This window comes from Tachypleus tridentatus, chromosome 13 (assembly GCF_004210375.1).
Source record: "Tachypleus tridentatus isolate NWPU-2018 chromosome 13, ASM421037v1, whole genome shotgun sequence".
Taxonomy (NCBI): domain Eukaryota; kingdom Metazoa; phylum Arthropoda; class Merostomata; order Xiphosura; family Limulidae; genus Tachypleus; species Tachypleus tridentatus.
In genome coordinates, this window is record NC_134837.1 from 72,452,190 (window position 1) to 72,475,660 (window position 23,471).

Sequence of the window (23,471 nt, forward strand, 5' to 3'; positions counted from 1 at the left end):
TGTGTATATGTTATTTTAATGCATATTCCAAACCAGCTTATCCGGCATTGTGATAATTATTCCATATCGTAAAGTGTTTACACAGTGTAAATATAGTATACCAAAAATGTGCCAAGACACGTGTTTTTTGTTGTGTTGTTTTTTTGTATCTACATCTCTCCCTTTTCTGCCATTCTCTTGATCTAAGAGTAATCCATGAGATGTGATTTTAAACATTTATTTCATTGGACTTCTCTCATTATTTCACGTTAATAAAAATATCACCTATGGGTAAAGAATTATTTTGCTGTTACATGTAGAAAACAATACTTTTAATTTTTTGAGAGCATTTTTCTATATTTCAATTTTATTATTTATATACTTATTACATAGAGCATAAGTTGATATTCACATCTTTTGACTGGGTTATAACTTAAAAAATTGGAAGTGGATGCTTTGATATATCACACAAATATCCTAACTTTTACACTTATAACTTTATAACTTTATAAATTCCTTTATAATTTAACGAATTGTCACACCAAAAGGTTTTTTTTTATATAAGCTTTAATAACTCAGTATATTTATACTTGGAACATGGTATGCACTATATGATGGTCAGAGCGACTTTGTAGGAAAAGGAAGTGGCCAAAATAGGGGAAGTACAGGTAGTACTTTCTGTTACCCATTTCAAAATTCCAGCTTTCAACGTCATTCCGCACTGTTTCATGTAATTTATTAATTGATGGTCCTTGGCTGCAGAAGTGTTTCATAGGCTGAAGTTGAAAGGTCATGGTTAAAATTACGAAGTTGGCATAACTCTAGAAATGGTTCTTGGTATCAACCTTATGGTGGCAAGTAGAGCAGAAACTTTGGCTGAATTTATGTTTTATTGCAATAGTGGAGATCACTAGTGCTAGTGCAAACTCTGAAATATACGGGATGTTTATGTGCCCTCCTTCACACACACTGTGTTTATTTGTTTTATAGAAAGTTTAATAAAGCTTTTGGTGGCATGGAATCATCTGTGAATGCAGTTAATGTTAACATATCAATTAAAATAAGCGCTAAATATCAGAAATAATAAGTTCCTTTATGCATATTTTTCACAGCTAACTTATTTCTCTTATCATTTTGCAAGTTTTATAAGCTTAAGTAATGTTTTAAGTGCTTACTATGATTAACTATCTTCACATATTTTGAACATTTATCTACAATTTTGCATGTTTTCTGCAACTTTGTATATTTTACAAGAGAAACTACATTACCTACTAACAAGGTTCTTTTGTACATATCCAGATGGTCTCTACATGATACCTTGAGGCTACGATCAGATACAAGTCCCTGAAGATTTTTCTGCCATTAACCAATAAGAGGCTTGGTATTGTACACCTTTTAATCATCAATATAACTTTTATCGAAGATAACAAACTATTTCAAGAGTTGCAAACATTCTTTCATTTCTACTACACAATATTGGTTGATTAATATAAAACATAGGTTTTATTATTGTAAATTAAAAGAGTCTAGTGTGATAACGTTTCACAACGTTATCTTATTTCTGTCATTGTAATGAACTTTATTAATTTTCGTAAGTCTTAAAACAGTATAATTGGCATTTAAGCTGTATAAACTGTTCTTGGAGCTAATATATTGCATTGTTGAAAATGAGAGCCAAGAAGTCACGCATGGTGCTTCGATAGAAACAATTCACTAATCACATATTTTAGATCATTTCGTGTGATAAGATGATGTAGTTTATGTTGAGGGGCCACAGAAATAGAATTACCAGATGAAGACGGAGAAAATGATTCATCTTCTGTTTTCCAATTCGCTGATTGATGGCGCAGTGGAAGACCATCCACATGAGGTACTGGCTTCATTGCAGATGCAATGTTTAAATATTTAGTGTATATTGTAGTTTTGCCTGGATATCTGGAAATAAGCACCTATATCTCGTTAGCTTCAGTCAGTGAAAAACAAGTTCGAAACAAAGATTTGTGAAAATACTACAGAAGTGTGCAACACATACGTGTGCTCATTGTTTCTCAAAATAGTTGTAGTAATTTACCTTTACCTAAAAGGTGAGATTTTTCATTGGTGAAAATGTAATGTATTTTCGTCAAATATGGCAAAACTGTTTGGGAATTTTGCACTTTCGGACCTTACTTAGACTGGAAACAGTTAAATGATTTTTTAAATCATTTATATTTGCGTAATTAAAGTTTGATATATTTTTAAAAGAAAGCTTTGCAGAATTCGATTATATTGTAGATATGTCGCGAAGAAGAAGACCGGGCTTTGTTTTGACTGTGCACTGAGCGAGGCGTGGAAAAGGCAACTGAAAAATCGTCATCAGGATATGTCCACTTTATTCCGAGTCGAGTAATTTCACGAATGTTCGAGCAAACTGAGCACGAGAGAATTTCGCGATTCCTAAGTTAAACAAGTGAAAGTGTAAATGAGGGAAAAGTGGAGCACTTTGCTACGAATACATCGAGAAAGGATAATATATATGAAAAATATATTTGGAATTTTAAATCAATGAATACAGTCAATATTTGAAGCTATCAAAAAATTATGGCTTTTACCAATTAAGCATTCCAAGCAAACATAATTCACATCATAAATCTATTGTACTGAGTTGATTGCATGGTAGTTCATATGGTGGTGATAAAATATTGAGATATTACAATAAATAACTCCAAATCTAGAGCTAATGGGGAAGTTCCGACTACAATTCTGAAATCAATACCATTAAATTCTTTCAGTTTTCCTCAGGAGTTAATTTTTTGTTCTGTAGTGCAATGATTACGTAACTTTCAGGCAGCAGTATCCTTTGATCTTCTTTCACCACGATGACCTCCACTAAAGTGCCTTCCTTTTGACAGTGAGAAAGCGCTCTAACTACTCGCTACTTTTTATTTTTTAAATTATTTTTGTAGAATGCATTCGTTTCTAATTCTTCAAAGTTCCATGAACAGTTCGTGGGAGATGTAGGATTATATATCAAGCAGCAAGCTTCTAAAGAGAGTTGTTTTTTGTTGTTGAAGAATTTCCCTGGAATTTCTTCAGCTTATTAGAAGAGATTAATTTTGGAAACACTTCGTATTCAATGATAATGTGCGCAGGTATATGATTGTAATAATGATATTTCTTGATAATATAGAATCTTTCAATAGGACACTATGTGTTCACAACACTTAACCTCCTCTTTCCTTCATCCTCTACTTTCCTAATGGATGATGTAGTCTTGAATATCAGAAATAGCTGCACTATATCTGCAGTTATTAAACTGGGTTTCAACTGTACAGCTTGAAGAGATGGCGGTTTCTTGCTTATAGCAAATGCGGTTACTGGCAGCTACATATATTCATTTTTCACTTTTTATCTTGAAGAAGATTAGGTCAGATCTGAGAACCATGACGACCATTGAATATCGCTCAATATCGTTTAACTGCCAAAAAAGAAAATGTTCTCCTCTACTGAAAGATCTACAGGTAGCCAAGCAAGTAAACAAACAACTGTAAATCCCGAGCTAGTTGAGTAAACAAGACAGCCTAGAGGATTGAGAATTTAACCTTAAACAAAGAAAGTCAAGATTAAGGCTTTCTTACAGGTTGGAAGCTCAGCTGTAAGTGTGGCTTTAATATAATATTGCAGTTAAAGTTACAATACGCTGTGAAAGCAGATCAGAGACATAAAGTACTTAAACTGAGGCTTTGCTCTAACAAGGTTTCTTTTACTCAGATAAGCGTGCCTCTATTTACATTGCTTGCAGAAAGTGTCTCCAAAATCAAAGTCAGCGTTTTTATCAGGTCATCCCTTATGTATCCGATTTTAGGTTCGAAAAAAAGAAAGGATTTCAAATGCTTTTAATGTTATTCAATCAATAATGTATGTTCCGTTATATTAATTACTTCCTGCCAACAATTCACAAGCTTCTAAATGCCACTTCTATAAAATTCTTGGGGTTTGAAGGAAAAGAATGTAGAGAGGGTAGTTTTGACATCTTTATGTGTTCCAAGCTTTTCTCCATCAAGATAGACAGCAAGCTTTGGAATACATGATAATCAGATGGGGCAAGGTCTGGAGAATAAGAAGAATGTGAAAGTTTTCCCAATCTAGCTTTTCAATTTTTCTAGATGTGATCCTTGCTGTATGGGGCTGTGAATTATCCTGGTGTAAAACAATATCTTTACGATTGATCAAAGCAAGCCTCTTTTCTTTCAGTGCAACATTCAAGTGCTGTAACTGTTGACAATAGAAGTCTGGTGTAATTGTTGTATTGAATGGCAGCAACACAAAGTGGATCATACCAACAATCCCACCAAACGCTTAACAAGACTTTCCTAGGGTGGAAGACCATTTTGGGCTGTACTTTAGCCCAATTTACCTGCACTGAGCCATAGTATGCGACGCTTAACATTTTTACAATATTCACTGATGTCGAGAAACCCACTTGTTGTGTAAATATTTTCTCAACCCAAACGAGCCGTTTTTGCATATAAATTTTTACAATATATTCATTTTTCATCTCCAGTCATTAACCTGTCCAAAAAAGGTGAGTTACGTTCACGAGAGTACAGAAAAGTGCAAACGTCTATTCTTGTTCTAAGGTTGCCTTTTGTCAAATCATGGGGGACTCACTTTCCAGGTTTTGACACTTTTCCAAGCTGTTGCAGATGACGGTGAACTGTTGAATGGGTTGAATTAAGCTTCTGTGCTTGTTCTTCAACTGTTACAGCACAATCAATCTTCACCATATGCAACCAGCAAAAAGTCATCATTAAACTCAACAGGACGACCAGAACATGGCGCATCACTTAAGCTGTAGTTACCTGATCTGAACTTCTGAAATCACCTTTAACATTTTCTTTCATTGAAAGACTCCGCACTATAAACACCTTGAATGTTTCGTGTAGTTTCTGCTGCACTATTGTCTTTTTTAAACTCATAAGGCATTATATGCCTAATGTACTCCTCAGACACATACATCTTCATAATGGTTTATTTGGGTGATGATCTGAAACCGTAGAATTTGGTTAGTTTCTTTTATTTATCTGAACACTTTTATACACGTCCTACTACATATTTTAGTCATTAAAGCAAAAGACAGAAATGATGATGCACTTTCTGTATTAAATTTTCGGACATTACTTATATGACAACCTAATACATTAAAAGGGTTAAACTTCTTAGAACTTGTGTAAATATTTAAAACGTTCAAATTATCAATATTGCTTAGTACATGACTAAAATTCTCAATTTAAGACCGATTAGCCATCATAAAAGGCACTCTAAATGTTTCGACGTTCATTCACGTCATTCTCAAAAATGTAAAAATTAAAACTGTGTAACCATATAAATACAAATATCGTTGATCATGTGACTACTTAGTTTACATACTTGAGAAAGATCACGCCATCTATCACACACATTTTCTAATTTTCCAACCCTTCATTCTTATTTAAGATATGATAATTATTTGGTCTGATTCATAAGCCATTGAATGAATTTACTAGAATATCAAACTAAATATGAAATCAGTTTAATATAGAAAACTGGTAATTTTAATATCTAATGTGAATGTGATTGTGTGTACGTTAGTCAACCTAGAAGAAATTTAAAACTTAGAATAAAAGAAGAGAACAAAATAAAAAACTGTGCTCCAGTTGAACATCCATTTTGTTTTACTGGGAATGCCCATCCAGTGTATTATTTTGTCTCAGCCAAATAATAAAACAGCAAGAAATGTTAGAAAAACTACAGAAATGAGGAATTTATTCTCAAACATGGTTTCTATTGAAGCGAAGGTATTTTTTATTTATTGATTTGTATGTTTTTGTAGTTTTATATTGAGTTTGTACCACAGTTTGTGCCACAGATCATGGATCGATCTTCCTCCTATAGCTTTACAACACAAGTCTCTTTAAATTGCTACGCAATTTTGTATTTAAATTTTATATTGCTTAATATAAATTGTTTACTTATTCAAGTTAACTATTTCAGTAATATCTGTAATATAAAAAGGTTTCCAAAATATAGTTCCTTTCTTCGAATTTTGATCATTAGATATATAGAAACGACAAAAGTACTTACCAATTGACTAATTTTCTTCATTTTGGAATTTTAGAGAAAATGTCACCTACAAAAAGCCATTCAGATTGCAAGCTTAGCTTACTTAACCTTTTGAACACATAATTAAATGTTTACTGACTTGTTCTTGAAAATACTGTTTATAAGTCACATTTATTTTGATAAAAATGGATTGAAGAAAATTTAAATAATACACCATCCTATTGTAGACTTTAGAATCTTTAAATTAAATTAGCTTTGGAATTTTTTTTTGGTTTTAAATGAACCACATAATTTCATTATCAACTTAATGATCTAGGCTTGTAAGAAAACATTCATTTTAATATTTATCCTTGTTTTCAGACATTTAGCTGTTATATATTATAAGAGTAGAAATAAATCTTTCAACTTGAGAATAACATAATGCTTCGACTGATAAGTAGTTGTATCAAAATCAAAGAAAATGCGAACAGAAAATTGTAACTTGCATTTCAACTTGAATGACAACTTATTCACGCGTGGACTGAATGTTCACGGCCCTCCAGTGGCTCAGTAAATCTGAAGGATTATGACGCTAACAAATGGGTTTCGATATATTTTATGAAAACAGTGCGGTTACCATATTTCGTAGTTTAGTACTTAAAAAGAAAAACAAAACAAATAAACATCCACACCACACATTCTGTGGTTGCGTATTATTTCTTCTGAGTATTGTATTAGTAACCTGAAGAAGTGCAACTAATCAGCAGCACTTGTCACTACAAGGGTTTTAAATTGAATAATCAGGTTGATTATCTTTTACGACGTACACATAGCTCACTCTGTAGAGTGTTCAGACAACCTTAAATTATTCAATACGCAGTTTAGCACGCTAATGTATCATTAGCTAAGGGACAGTATAAAAAAGAACTATATTAACAATGATAATATTATTTATAGAGTTAAAAAAAGATTCGACACTTACATACGAAAACACATATTATTGACCATCTTCTATAGTTAAACAACGACAAACTTATACCCGAATGTGTTTCCAAATAAATTAGAATGCATAGATATCATAATAAAATAATTTATGTTTTCTTTGTCTATAATAATATCAGATATTGGCACTTATAATCGCACTTTGGCTGAATTTTTCAGCCAAATTGAAATGTATTCAAGATGACAAATAATGAATTCACAGTTCAATATAGTTTTAAGTTGTATAAAGCCAGATTTGATGTAAGCTCTCTATATCAGTTTTTCCTTTGCAGAAAGCAGTCGATATGTGCACAAAATAAATTTTCTGGTCATCAAGCATAGTTACTTTATTTTAGAGTTGACTTTACAGTTGAGAAAATATGTTTTATGTTTAACGGCTTTTTTATTATTAATATCATGATTTAAAATGAAATTAAAGATTGTCACTGCCATTCTTGAATAAGTATTTGAAGATATTATGAGAACACAACGATTGAAAATGTTTTTAAATAACTTTCTTTTCAGAAGTGTTATGTCGAAAACGTAATCATTTTTCAACCATAAAGTTGTGATAATTTCTTTTGTTTTTGTAGTATTAAAACAGTAAACTAGCAAGTTTATATTTATCTTTCAGTCTTATATAAATATACATTACATTTCGTTAATGCATTGGATAACGATCAGCAAAATAGTTTTGAAGCTGATAAATAGTATTACCAAAACTTATGGAAGTGTTCAAATGATCCACTCACATAAGTATAAAACAATGAGTAATTTGAACTAAATGGTCAGTTTAACATTTGTGCAATACATTATTACAAAAAGAAAAAAAAATACAGAAAAGAAATTATTTCTGAAACACCAATAAATTTCGTACTTATGGTACAATAAGTTAACAATGTACAATTTTGAAATAATTTTAAAATGTCATGTATTCTTCCTCATAAATTGTCAAGTTGTTCAGTTGCTCTTTTGACCTTCTCACTTTTATAGAAGCTCATGATGCCTTAATAATATTTGTATTTAGATTTTACACAGGCCAATGCCTCACAGATATCGTTTCACCACATTTGTTGCCTGCTTGGATTCACTGTTTTGCTAGAAAATGAGACTTGTTCTTGAGCCTCGTTCATTACGGATAAGAAAGAAAATGTACCTGTCAGCATTCATTATACTATTATTTCTGGAGAGTTCCACTACAATTGACTAGAATGCAGCCCACAGTTGTACTGGTCCTTTAACAAACCTCAAGGTAGCTGTAGTACGTTAACATTATACCATGTCATCGAACAATCTAGATTTTGTTTCCAAGCAACTTAAATTTGGTATCAACTGATAAAAGTACTCTCCTCCAGTTCCATTCATCATATTCTTTCAACTTTGATGATCATTTTACTCTTTTGTTTAGATTATTTTTTCTAAGCAATGGTTTATGATCAGCTGTTATTTCTCTGAAGCTACTTCATGCTATTTTGTATCATACTATTTTGGAAATAACATTCACTACTGTACTTACAGTTTTATTATTGAATATATTTCTATAAAATTGTCTTATTACCTGACTGTATTAACTAACATCACGTTTGAGGAGTTGACTCCCTCTACCTTTACTGCTTCTATTATCAACATTACCAGTTTTACATATTTTTCAGAGTTTCCATGCAGCTCCTTCTGAAGCATAAAATTTATCACATGGAATTTTTATCTTACACCAAGCAGAACATAGATTTCTACTTGTCTGTCATGTGGTATTTTCCTTGAAGCAATGCGTGAATGTATTATACTAACACTAGGAATAATATGATTATTATTATGACTGCAGTGTTCGAGTGGCACTGCTTGATTGATTAAATGACAATCGTTTACATTGTAAAATGTACTCTAGTGCAATACATTATCCAACAAAAAAGAGAAATATTCCAATATTATATGCATTTTATGCCTTTCATTAATTTTTTATGACTACTTCAAATATAACATAAACTAACGATTTGTGGCGACATGTCCATTTTGATAGGTTTGCTTAGCCTATCTTTATAGTTAATTTAGAGGAGATTTTAATGAATCATACTTAAATTGTTCTAAATAATTATTCTTTATTTTAAATGTATTTGGTAGAAAGCAATACTTGTAAAATCTACTATATAATGATGAAAAACTATCCGTCTCTCACGCCGATATTTCGATTTTTGCGGTACTTGCGCTAAACGACAGAAACAAGACAAGTTTGTCTTTTAATATTACTCCAGTGGAGAGTGTGTGTGACTTTGGGCATATAATTAGATATGGATGTATATTTATAGTGGTCTTGATGAGTAATGAAGTAGAATCTGGTATACTCGTGTGCAAAAATTCTAATCATTGGTTGAAATTCACCATTATGTTTGATTTGTTGTCAAAAAGACATTAACGCAACATTACCCAATTTTGTTCAATCTAAACCCTCAACTATAACTATAATAATCCGTATGTGTTATAAACATATTCCAAATGTGAAAATGCTCATATGATTCTTCAGCTCCCAAAGCCAAAACAAGGAATACAATCTAGAATGATTTGTTTGTTTGTTTGTTTGGGAATTTCGCACAAAGCTACTCGAGGGCTATCTGTGCTAGCCGTCCCTAATTTAGCAGTGTAAGACTAGAGGGAAGGCAGCTCTAGTCATCACCACCCACCGCCAACTCTTGGGCTACTCTTTTACCAACGAATAGTGAGATTGACCGTTACATTATTCGCTCCCACAGCGGGTAGGGCGAGCATGTTTAGCGCGACGCTGGCGCGAACCCGCGACCCTCGGATTACGAGTCGCACGCCTTACGCGCATGGCAATGCCAGGCCCATCTAGAATGAAGATCCCAAATTTCATAATAAAATTCACTTGTATTTACCATCACATTTAATAATTTGCACATTCCGACAGTTGACTAAGTAAGAATATGTTTTTTAAAATCTGTTTTTCGCATTTTTCAATTTTAAGGATTAATCAAAAAGAACTTTGTAACATAACTTAAAATATTCAAAAGTGAAAATGATAATCAGGCAATAAACATAAAATGTTTTGTTTTAAATACTTGAAATAGGATAGGCATTCCTTATACGTATATTATTACTAGATAATGCGACGGATATGTTATTACATATTTATTTAAATACTGATGGTTTTTTTCAGTTTAATATATATTTACAAATGCATGTAACTTATACTGTATTACAAAATCATAACCTATTCACCAACTAATGTTGTGGAAGATTCTTGACTATAAGAATCAACAATGTGTATGCGTATATAAAAGCCATTATTATTGTATTAACTCAAATCCCTAGAATGTCACCTAACGCTTATAAAAGGTAACCAACGCAAAGTGCGGAGAGACAGTATATATTAATGGTTTATTACAGTAGGTACAGTGTAAACATCGGAAGTTATTACTGTGATTAGCTTCAGATACCTGACCAAGAAAGTTTATATATTTCGAACATCACAAATCGTTGACTTCTGCGTATTGACGTTGGATGTAAGTATTTTCATGAAGACGTTATATAACTTCAGCTGTGACAAACTCACGTATGATCAGCGAAAAGTCAACTAGCTCCCTGTTAAGAGAATTTTACCAATATCAACGCGAAATTAATTCACCAATCGTGAGCCTTGCATAGTTTTAAAACTTTTCAATATAAATCATTATTTCTAATAACAGTTAGAGAAATTGTATTACTGTTTGAATATAATAAATATTTTATTAAGAAAATACTGTGTGTATCAGTTTTCTTAGGAAATATCATAAAAATGATACATATCGAAATTTATTTAACTTCTCAATCTAAATTACAATTTAACTCAGTTTTAGGTTATTTGAAGTCGTAATACGTAACAGTTATAACTAATATTTGGAAAACATATCCAAAAACATTTATTTAGCAATAAGTTTCTTAAGTAAAATATTAATAATTATTTTCTGTCACATTACATGTATTCAGCTCATGTTTGATAAACTGACTATATGGAATTTAGCAACTAAAGTATATTTAACGAAAATCTCAGGGAAGAACCAAAATTTAAAGTAATTCAATTTCAATCTTAGATCAAGCATAAATTTGGATTAAATGACTTAAATTGACATTCAGTGGACTTTAGAAGCGCTGATATTTGAGAATAACCAAATGATCATTGTGTTGAATATAAGAGTGATGATGTGATATAATAACTCAATAACTTAAACTGACATTCAGTTGAATAAAAGGACATTAAATCAATTTTTTTCCAAAATTTTAGTTGTGGTTGTTTATGTTAAGTCTGTCTGTATAAACAATCTCGCAAAGATTCAGAAATGCATATACAATATTTGCTGTGGATATGTTCTATTCATCTTTGTCACAACGTTTCAGCGTTATTTATTACGACATATCAATATATTTCTGTAATTTTACGTTGGTGTTATTCATTTAAACACAAACTTGAACAAATTTACCGTTGGTGCCTAAGTCAGTATGTGTATAGTTTTATTTTTTACATGTGATATATATTGTTGACTGTGTATTGCTCAAGTCCCTCCTTTTCTCGAATTGTTTAGAACGTTCGTTAGTGTGCGTAGAAATCGACAATGTACTAGGTGTGTATGAAATACCAGTGAATGAAAGTATTGTCGCGAACTTTGATGAAGGTTCTTAAGTGAATTTGTTCCGACATTAGGTTTACTACGAGGAATTAAAAATCGCTCTCGGTAAGAAGTAGGTTTTAACGGTACAAGGACAACCGAACTAGCTATTCAAAGCGTGATGCAACAATATGAACTCAGAATTAATTTGCTCATCGTTTTCTTGAATCAACTATAATATATTTAGTTCTAGACTGGATATAACATTCATTGTTATCTGTAAGTTTCTAAAACTTGTATATGAACTAAAACTATTACTAATAAACGTTATTGTAAATTGTATTATCTTCATATTTCTATAGTAAAAAATATGTGTCAAAAACGAAAATTGTGTGAATGAATCTCGTTGAGAAATATCACAAAATTAATACATATTAATAGATTTGATAAACTACTATTATAATTTCCGATTATGTGAAGTAGTATTACGCAACGTACATAACATAATAAATCCGAAACTGAAATACGTAACAGTACACGCATACTGTGCAAAACAGTTAAAGAATAATCGTAACTTGTGAGTCTTAGCTATCGCAAAGCCAAACCAGTTATAAAATAATTTTAATCATCCTTGCTCTCTTTTGTTTATTCCTATGCATATTAAGTTCCTACTAATTACTCATGTGATAAAATTCGAACAATTTATTATCCAGCTATATGGTCTTCCCTACCATCTTAATTCTTAGTGTAATGAAAACGAGTGATAATTTAAAAATAGGATATATTTTAAAAGTAGATTTAGAATATCCAAAAATCTACATAACTATCGTTCAGTTATAACCCTAGCACCAGAAAACTGAATAGCTACTAAATTTATAAAACGACAATTTTATTTGATAAGAATAATTACGTTCTTCACTATAAAAATCTTAAACGAGTTTTATCAGTGAGAGTAAAGCAAAAAAATGTCAGGGTTCAAACAGTCTGATCGACTAAGAAATATATTAATCTAAATGCATAAATTATAACCAAATGTAATTATGATTTTCAAAAAAATCAATAAAATGTTAAATAATTATCTGTTTGGAAATACTGTGGAAAATATCAAAACACGAGTTGATACAAAAACGTGTTCCGATCCAAACAAAGTTTAATAATTAATAACTACACCAAACTTCAGGGACAGAATAATATTTACAGAAGGTTAAATAAACAAATTTATGTTGGTATGAGCATCATAGCTCTTTCGAAATCACTTAAAATTGATATATCATGTTACCTATTCTTATATTTAAGAAATCGAAAGAGATGATCTCTCTTTTTATTGTATACGAAGGCTATAATTTAGAAGTGTTAGACTAGAGAAAAGGTGCCTAGTCATCAACAACCACCGCCAGCTTTTGGGCTACTCTTTTACCAACGAATAGTGGGATTGGGCGTCACGTGATAACGCCGCCTCGGTTGAAAGTGCGAGCATGTTTAGTGCCACGGGGATTCAAATCGAACGCCTTAAAAACGCTTCGCTATGCCGGGCAAAACAACATCCGACGAGGCGGATTTGAACCACCGACCTATGGATAACTATAAGCCTACTACAGTCCACCGCTCTACCAACTGAGCTATCGTCGGACCGTCAGACACAAACAATACCATTTGATATTTCTAATTAACCCCGTATGTTTAAACTCTTATTTCATCTGTCATTATTTTTTATGATTTTAAAGCTTTTTCCTATGGATTTGACTGATATATAATGAGCACCCAATCCATTTGTTTTTGGGTTTTCATTTTCTTTTCTATTAGATTAGAGTTCACCCAGTTTTTTGTATATTCATCCGATGAATCAGGTGATAATATTAACTCATTAATTAAATATATTCAAATTTATTTCTTTTGGCTTATTTAAGTCCTTCCTATAAATCAGATTTTAGGTTATGCATCATATTTCTTCTTTCCCAGTCTAAAACACTTACAAACTCGAATGTTCACTGTATAGATTAAACCATTTCATCAATTCACAACTCCATCTAGCCAATTTTGTCCCACTCTATTAGATTTATGTATAGTACTCTTTACCATCTTATAAGTCTTCAATTACACTTTTACTTCTTATAATTATCTTGTAATGTACACTTTACAATACGTTTTTGTGAAAGAAATAGAAAAAAACACTGCATGGCACCATCCATAAACAACAAAGTAGTTTATCGTTCTCGGAAGAAGCTTAAATGTTAACCTAATGTAAATGACAAAAGATTGGAATTAAAAAAGACGTGTTTTTTCTCCTGAATAAAGTAAACAATCTTTCTTGTTGTGCTTTGAAGCAGTTATTTGTAGTGCAAGCTTAGAATTGAGTTTTATTATGCTTTTTACCTTGTTATTGTTTTTATACTGTATTATGGTATAATTAAATTTTTTGATTCTTTTGGCTTTTACATGTTTTAAACGTTCTTCTGGTACGCAAAATAAACACAACGATTAACACTGCGCATGCAAGTAGTGACTGCGCATGTTGTTTGATTTTTTATCTCTTATGATCGGGGATATCTTATGCAAGATTAGGGCTATAACAAAATTATAAATACACGATAGATTGGCAAGTTTTATTTAAATTAGCAAACTAGATATTAACAAACATTACAATTCATTCTGGAAAACGAAAATGAAACCTATGTTTATCACAGAATGCTAAAGATCAAAGCATTAAAAAAAATTAAAACTTATTGGATTCTTGTAATACATTTTTAGAAGATCTAAAAGGCTGTTCTGTGTATTCAACAAAAAGTTCTCTAATAACCAGCTGGGTAGGACAGACTAAAAGTATTATAATGGGCTATAAAATAACGCAATTTAAAAAAAAAACGGTTCATTGGTTTTATCTCAGGGATGGCCAGTAAGCATTATGAAGCATTATCCTATTGGAAGAAATATTCCACGTAAGAAAAAATAAATATATCATGTGGCCCTTATGAGTTCGACGAGAAGGGTAGATCAATGTCACCAATACGGCCGTTCTATTGCTTAACTAAACAAATGTGCTATCTACCTTGAATCACATAGTGTCAGACAGATGCTAACGAATGTCCTTTCCTCTTGAAGGATCATAAAATCGCTCTTGCTCAACGCTTACATACAGATATGATTAATAATAATTGTGCACGCAAAATGATACTGCTGATGGATATCATTCACAGCCAGTGAATTGGTAAATTTTCGTATAATAACAATTCAAATTATATTCCCACAGTTCTTCTGACTTAATTGGTACTTAGATCTAAACACCTACTAAAAATAATTTCAGATTTAATAAATGACGTCAACAGATTCTAAAACACAATTTAAACAATCATTAGTTGAAAAATCAAATGCAAATTAACACGCAATAGAATTAATGCAATTCTTCTTTTTTTGTTTTCAGAATACTTAACTGGAAGGATATTAGCCTCAGAGAAATAATCAACGAAAATGACTTTTATGTATAAGAGATATATCTATACACACTAAAGAATGAAATAGTATTAATACAAGAAATTCTATCCTCTATAAAACGTATGTATTTATTTCTGTGCTTATAAATAAAACAAAAACATTGCCTATCGAATAGTAAACATATCTTGACGTTTAGGGTCTATTAATTTATTACGATAAATCAATATATTTCTGTAATTTTACGTTGGTGTTATTCATTTAAACACAAACTTGAACAAATTTACCGTTGGTGCCTAAGTCTGTATGTGTATAGTTTTATTTTTTACATGTGATATATATTGTTGACTGTGTATTGCTCAAGTCCCTCCTTTTCTCGAATTGTTTAGAACGTTCGTTAGTGTGCGTAGAAATCGACAATGTACTAGGTGTGTATGAAATACCAGTGAATGAAAGTATTGTCGCGAACTTTGATGAAGGTTCTTAAGTGAATTTGTTCCGACATTAGGTTTACTACGAGGAATTAAATATCTCTCTCGGTAAGAAGTAGGTTTTAACGGTACAAGGCCAACCGAACTAGCTATTTTAAGCGTGATGCAACAATATGAACTCAGAATTAATTTGCTCATCGTGGACTTGAATCAACTATAATATATTTAGTTCTAGACTGGATATAACATTCATTGTTGTCTGTAAGTTTGTAAAACTTGTATATGAACTAAAACTATTACTAATAAACGTTATTGTAAATTGTATTATCTTCATATTTCTATAGTAAAAAATATGTGTCAAAAACGAAAATTGTGTGAATGAATCTCGTTGAGAAATATCACAAATTTAATACATATTAATAGATTTGATAAACTACTATTAAAATTTCCGATTATGTGAAGTAGTATTACGCAACGTACATAACATAATAAATCCGAAACTGAAATACGTAACAGTACACGCATACTGTGCAAAACAGTTAAAGAATAATCGTAACTTGTGAGTCTTAGCTATCGCAAAGCCAAACCAGTTATAAAATAATGTTAATCATCCTTGCTCTCCTTTGTTTATTCTTATGCATATTAAGTTCCTACTAATTACTCATGTGATAAAAGTCGAACAATTTATTATCCAGCTATATGGTCTTCCCTACCATCTTAATTCTTAGTGTAATGAAAACGAGTGATAATTTAAAAATAGGATATATTTTAAAAGTAGATTTAGAATATCCAAAAATCTACATAACTATCGTTCAGTTATAACCCTAGCACCAGAAAACTGAATAGCTACTAAATTTATAAAACGACAATTTTATTTGATAAGAATAATTACGTTCTTCACTATAAAAATCTTAAACGAGTTTTATCAATGAGAGTAAAGCAAAAAATGTTAGGGTTCAAACAGTCTGATTGACTAAGAAATATATTAATCTAAATGCATAAATTATAACCAAATGTAATTATGATTTTCAAAAAAATAAATAAAATGTTAAATAATTATCTGTTTGGAAATACTGTGGAAAATACCAAAACACGAGTTGATACAAAACCGTGTTTCGATCCAAACAAAGTTTAATAATTAATAACTACACCAAACTTCAGGGACAGAATAATATTTACAGAAGGTTAAATAAACAAATTTATGTTGGTATGAGCATCATAGCTCTTTCGAAATCACTTAAAATTGATATATCATGTTACCTATTCTTATATTTAAGAAATCGAAAGAGATGATCTCTCTTTTATTGTATACGAAGGCTATAATTTAGAAGTGTTAGACTAGAGAAAAGGTGCCTAGTCATCAACAACCACCGCCAGCTTTTGGGCTACTCTTTTACCAACGAATAGTGGGATTGGGCGTCACGTGATAACGCCGCCTCGGTTGAAAGTGCGAGCATGTTTAGTGCCACGGGATTCAAACCCGCGACACTCGGATTTCAAATCGAACGCCTTAAAAACGCTTCGCTATGCCGGGCAAAACAACATCCGACGAGGCGGATTTGAACCACCGACCTATGGATAACTATAAGCCTACTACAGTCCACCGCTCTACCAACTGAGCTATCGTCGGACCGTCAGACACAAACAATACCATTTGATATTTCTAATTAACCCCGTATGTTTAAACTCTTATTTCATCTGTCATTATTTTTATGATTTTAAAGCTTTTTCCTATGGATTTGTCTGATATATAATGAGCACCCAATCCATTTGTTTTGGGTTTTCATATTCTTTTCTATTAGATTAGAGTTCACCCAGTTTTTGTATATTCATCCGATGAATCAGGTGCTAATATTAACTCATTAATTAAATATATTCAAATTTATTGCTTTTGGCTTATTTAAGTCCTTCTTATAAAATCAGTTTTTAGGTTATGCATCATATTTCTCCTTTCCCAGTCTATAACACTTTCAAACTCGAATTTTAACTGTACAGATTAAACCATTTCATCAATTCACAACTCCATCTAGCCAATTTTGTCCCAATCTATTAGATTTATGTATAGTACTCTTTATCATCTTATAAGTCTTCAATTACACTTTTACTTCTTATAATTATCTTGTAATGCACACTTTACAATACGTTTTTGTGAAAGAATTAAAAAAAAAACACTGCATGGCACCATCCATAAACAACAAAGTAGTTTATCGTTCTCGGAAGAAGCTTAAATGTTAACCTAATGTAAATGACAAAAAATTGGAATTAAAAAAGACGTGTTTTTTCTCCTGAATAAAGTAAACAATCTTTCTTGTTGTGCTTTGAAGCAGTTATTTGAAGTGCAAGCTTAGAATTGAGTTTTATTATGCTTTTTACCTTGTTATTGTTTTTATACTGTATTATGGTATAATTAAATTTTTTGGATTCTTTTGGCTTTTTACATGTTTTAAACGTTCTTCTGGTACGCAAAATAAACACAACGATTAACACTGCGCATGCAAGTAGTGACTGCGCATGTTTTTTGATTTTTATCTCTTATGATCGGGGCTATTTTATGCAAGTTTAGGGCTATAACAAAATTAGAAATACACGATAGATTGGCAAGTTTTATTTAAATTAGCAAACTAAATATTAACGAAACATTACAATTCATTCTGGGAAACGAAAATAAAACCTATGTTTATCACAGAATGTTAAAGATCAAAGCATAAAAAAAAATTAAAACTTATTGGATTCTTGTAATACATTTTTAGAAGATCTAAAAGGCTGTTCTGTGTATTCAACAAAAAAAGTTCTCTAATAACCAGCTGGGTAGGACAGACTAAAAGTATTATAATGGGCTATAAAATAACGCAATTTAAAAAAAAAAACGGTTCATTGGTTTTATCTCAGGGATGGCCAGTAAGCATTATGAAGCATTATCCTATTGGAAGAAATATTCCATAAGAAAAATAAATATATCATGTGGCCCTTATGAGTTCGACGAGAAGGGTAGATCAATGTCACCAATACGGCCGTTCTATTGCTTAACAAATGTGCTATCTACCTTGAATCACATAGTGTCAGACAGATGCTAACGAATGTCCTTTCCTCTTGAAGGATCATAAAATCGCTCTTGCACAACGCTTACATACAGATATTATTAATAATAATTGTGCATGCAAAATGATACTGGTGATGGATATCATACACAGCCAGTGAAATGGTAAATTTTCGTATAATAACCATTCAAATTATATTCCCACAGTTCTTCTGACTTAATTGCTACTTAGATCTAAACACCTACTAAAAATAATTTCAGATTTAATAAATCACGTCAACAGATTCTAAAACAGAATTTAAACAATCATTAGTTGAAAAATCAAATGCAAATTAACACGCAATAGAATTAATGCAATTTTTTTTCTGTTTTCAGAATACTTAACTGGAAGGATATTAGCCTCAGAGAAATAATCAACGAAAATGACTTTTATGTATAAAAGATATATCTATACACACTAAAGAATGAAATAGTATTAATACAAGAAATTCTATCCTCTATAAAACGTATGTATTTATTTCTGTGCTTATAAATAAAACAAAAACATTGCCTATCGAATAGTAAACATATCTTGACGTTTAGGGTCTATTAATTTATTACGATAAATCAATATATTTCTGTAATTTTACGTTGGTGTTATTCATTTAAACACAAACTTGAACAAATTTACCGTTGGTGCCTAAGTCTGTATGTGTATAGTTTTATTTTTTACATGTGATATATATTGTTGACTGTGTATTGCTCAAGTCCCTCCTTTTCTCGAATTGTTTAGAACGTTCGTTAGTGTGCGTAGAAATCGACAATGTACTAGGTGTGTATGAAATACCAGTGAATGAAAGTATTGTCGCGAACTTTGATGAAGGTTCTTAAGTGAATTTGTTCCGACATTAGGTTTACTACGAGGAATTAAATATCTCTCTCGGTAAGAAGTAGGTTTTAACGGTACAAGGCCAACCGAACTAGCTATTTTAAGCGTGATGCAACAATATGAACTCAGAATTAATTTGCTCATCGTGGACTTGAATCAACTATAATATATTTAGTTCTAGACTGGATATAACATTCATTGTTGTCTGTAAGTTTGTAAAACTTGTATATGAACTAAAACTATTACTAATAAACGTTATTGTAAATTGTATTATCTTCATATTTCTATAGTAAAAAATATGTGTCAAAAAACGAAAATTGTGTGAATGAATCTCGTTGAGAAATATCACAAATTTAATACATATTAATAGATTTGATAAACTACTATTAAAATTTCCGATTATGTGAAGTAGTATTACGCAACGTACATAACATAATAAATCCGAAACTGAAATACGTAACAGTACACGCATACTGTGCAAAACAGTTAAAGAATAATCGTAACTGTGAGTCTTAGCTATCGCAAAGCCAAACCAGTTATAAAATAATGTTAATCATCCTTGCTCTCCTTTGTTTATTCTTATGCATATTAAGTTCCTACTAATTACTCATGTGATAAAATTCGAACAATTTATTATCCAGCTATATGGTCTTCCTACCATCTTAATTCTTAGTGTAATGAAAACGAGTGATAATTTAAAAATAGGATATATTTTAAAAGTTGATTTAGAATATCCAAAAATATACATAACTATCGTTCAGTTATAACCCTAGCACCAGAAAACTGAATAGCTACTAAATTTATAAAACGACAATTTTATTTGATAAGAATAATTACGTTCTTCACTATAAAAAATCTTAAACGAGTTTTATCAATGAGAGTAAAAAAAAAAAAATGTTAGGGTTCAAACAGTCTGATTGACTAAGAAATATATTAATCTAAATGCATAAATTATAACCAAATGTAATTATGATTTTCAAAAAAATAAATAAAATGTTAAATAATTATCTGTTTGGAAATACTGTGGAAAATACCAAACACGAGTTGATACAAAACCGTGTTCGATCCAAACAAAGTTTAATAATTAATAACTACACCAAACTTCAGGGACAGAATAATATTTACAGAAGGTTAAATAAACAAATTTATGTTGGTATGAGCATCATAGCTCTTCTCGAAATCACTTAAAATTGATATATCATGTTACCTATTCTTATATTTAAGAAATCGAAATAGATGATCTCTCTTTTGTGTATACGAAGGCTATAATTTAGAAGTGTTAGACTAGAGAAAAGGTGCCTAGTCATCAACAACCACCGCCAGCTTTTGGGCTAGCTCTTTTACCAACGAATAGTGGGATTGGGCGTCACGTGATAACGCCGCCTCGGTTGAAAGTGCGAGCATGTTTGAGTGCCACGGAATTCAAACCCGCGACACTCGGATTTCAAATCGAACGCCTTAAAACGCTTCGCTATGCCGGGCAAAACAACATCCGACGAGGCGGATTTGAACCACCGACCTATGGATAACTATAAGCCTACTACAGTCCACCGCTCTACCAACTGAGCTATCGTCGGACCGTCAGACACAAACAATACCATTTGATATTTCTAATTAACCCCGTATGTTTAAACTCTTATTTCATCTGTCATTATTTTTTATGATTTTAAAGCTTTTTCCTATGGATTTGTCTGATATATAATGAGCACCCAATCCATTTGTTTTTTGGGTTTTCATATTCTTTTCTATTAGATTAGAGTTCACCCAGTTTTTTGTATATTCATCCGATGAATCAGGTGCTAATATTAACTCATTAATTAAATATATTCAAATTTATTTCTTTTGGCTTATTTAAGTCCTTCCTATAAAATCAGATTTTAGGTTATGCATCATATTTCTCCTTTCCCAGTCTATAACACTTACAAACTCGAATGTTCACTGTACAGATTAAACCATTTCATCAATTCACAACTCCATCTAGCCAATTTTGTCCCACTCTATTAGATTTATGTATAGTACTCTTTACCATCTTATAAGTCTTCAATTACACTTTTACTTCTTATAATTATCTTGTAATGTACACTTTACAATACGTTTTGTGAAACAAATAGAAAAAAACACTGCATGACACCATCCATAAACAACAAAGTAGTTTATCGTTCTCGGAAGAAGCTTAAATGTTAACCTAATGTAAATGACAAAAGATTCGAATTAAAAAACGACGTTATTCTCCTGAATAAAGTAAACAATCTTCTCTTGTTGTGCTTTGAAGACGTTATTTGAAGTGCAAGCTTAGAATTGAGTTTTATTATGCTTTTTACCTTGTTATTGTTTTATACTGTATTATGGTTTAATTAAATTATTTGGATTCTTTTGGCTTACTTACATGTTTTAAAGTTTTCTGGTACGCAAAATAAACACAACGATTAACACTGCGCATGCAAGTACTGACTGCGCATGTTGTTTGATTTTATATCTTATGATCGGGGATATTTTATGCAAGTTTAGGGCTATCACACAAAATAAGAAATACACGATAGATTGGCAAGTTTTATTCAAATTAGCCAACTAGATATTAACGAAACAATACAATTCAATCTGAGAAACGAAAATAAAACCTATGTTTATCACAGAATGCTAAAGATCAAAAGCATAAAATAAATTAAAACTTATTAGATACTTGTAATACATTCTTCAGAGATCTATGAGTCTGTTATGTGTATTCAAACACAAAAGTTCTCTAATAACCAGCTTGGTAGGACAGTCTAAAACTATTATAATGGACTATAAAATAACGCAATAACATAAAAAGGTTCATTGGTTTCTAACTCAGGGATGGCCAGTAAGGTTTATGAAGCATTATCCTATTGGAAGAAATATTCAACGTAAAAAAAAATACATATATTATGTGACCCATATGAGTTCGACGAGAAGAGTATATCCATGTTACCAATACGGCCGTTCTATTGCTTAACTAATCATCCAAGTAGACAAATATGCCATCTACTTTGAATCACATAGTGTTAAAATCACAAAGATTAAAATAAACAAATTTATGTTGGTATGAGCATCATAGCTTTTCAGAAATCACTTAAAATTATTATATCATGTTACCTATTCTTGTATTTAAGAAATCGTAAGAGATGATCTCTATTTTAAGATATACGAAGGCAATCCGTACCTGATTTAGTAGTGTAAGACTAGAGAAAAGTCAGTTAGTCATCACCACCCACCGCCAGGATTTGGGCTACATTTTTTACGAACGAATAGTAATATTGAGCGTAAACATGATAACGCCCTTACGGTGGAAATTGCGAGCATGTTTGGTGGCAGTGGGATTCGATGACGTGACCCTCACATGAGGAGTCGGACGCCTTAAAAACACCAGTTTTTCAAAAGGTTTTCTTTCTCGGAACACAAAGTATAATAACTCTTCTAATTAACTATGTTTACACTTGTTGTACAAATACGAAGTCTAGTCACATCTTCCAGTTAACCATCTTGTTTGAAAAAAAAATGTCTAGTTACAAGTTAGACATCAAAGATTATTTGGTTGCCTGAAACAAAGTCTTCTAACAACCCAGCCAACTGCTTTACTTTCTTTTCTAAACACATTTAGGAAACATCCTACTGTGATCAAGCTTACAATCTTTTCTTGAATATAACATCTAGTAACCACTCCAGCCAACAAGATATAACATCTTGTGTGAAAACAAATTCTAGATACTACGTCTGTTAAATTGCTTTTATTCTTTTGTTTGAACTAAAACCCTGATAAGAACTTCAAATAATTATACTCATTTTTTCTCATTAGAAAATCCATATAACAACTACTGACTAACCATGTTTACAACCTTTCTGTGAACACATAATCTGAGACAATTTTAACCATACGGTTACTTTCTTGTCTGAACACAAAAGACTACTCACTCATTCAATTATCTAACAAATATTTTAGGTCATAAACTACAGCTCTAGGTCGAAGGTTAAGTTCTGTGAACTGCATAGTTTCATTTCCTTTTATTTATTTTTTTATTGTTCAACATCTCGTTTCCTGTCATAATATCTGTGATTATATTTATTGTTTTGTTTAC

The 23,471-nt window shown here is 31.3% G+C and overlaps 3 non-coding genes across 3 annotated transcripts; all 3 read right to left on the reverse strand.

Moving 5' to 3' along the window:
* Nucleotides 1-13,158: 13,158 nt before the first annotated feature.
* On the reverse strand, nt 13,159-13,244 carry TRNAY-GUA (transfer RNA tyrosine (anticodon GUA)). The gene is given in 2 exon segments: nt 13,159-13,194; nt 13,208-13,244. It is a non-coding gene; the product is annotated as a tRNA-Tyr (tRNA).
* A 3,772-nt stretch (nt 13,245-17,016) lies between these two features.
* TRNAY-GUA (transfer RNA tyrosine (anticodon GUA)) lies at nt 17,017-17,102 on the reverse strand. The gene is given in 2 exon segments: nt 17,017-17,052; nt 17,066-17,102. It is a non-coding gene; the product is annotated as a tRNA-Tyr (tRNA).
* Nucleotides 17,103-20,868: 3,766 nt separating this feature from the next.
* On the reverse strand, nt 20,869-20,954 carry TRNAY-GUA (transfer RNA tyrosine (anticodon GUA)). The gene is given in 2 exon segments: nt 20,869-20,904; nt 20,918-20,954. It is a non-coding gene; the product is annotated as a tRNA-Tyr (tRNA).
* Between the last annotated feature and the right edge of the window lie 2,517 nt (nt 20,955-23,471).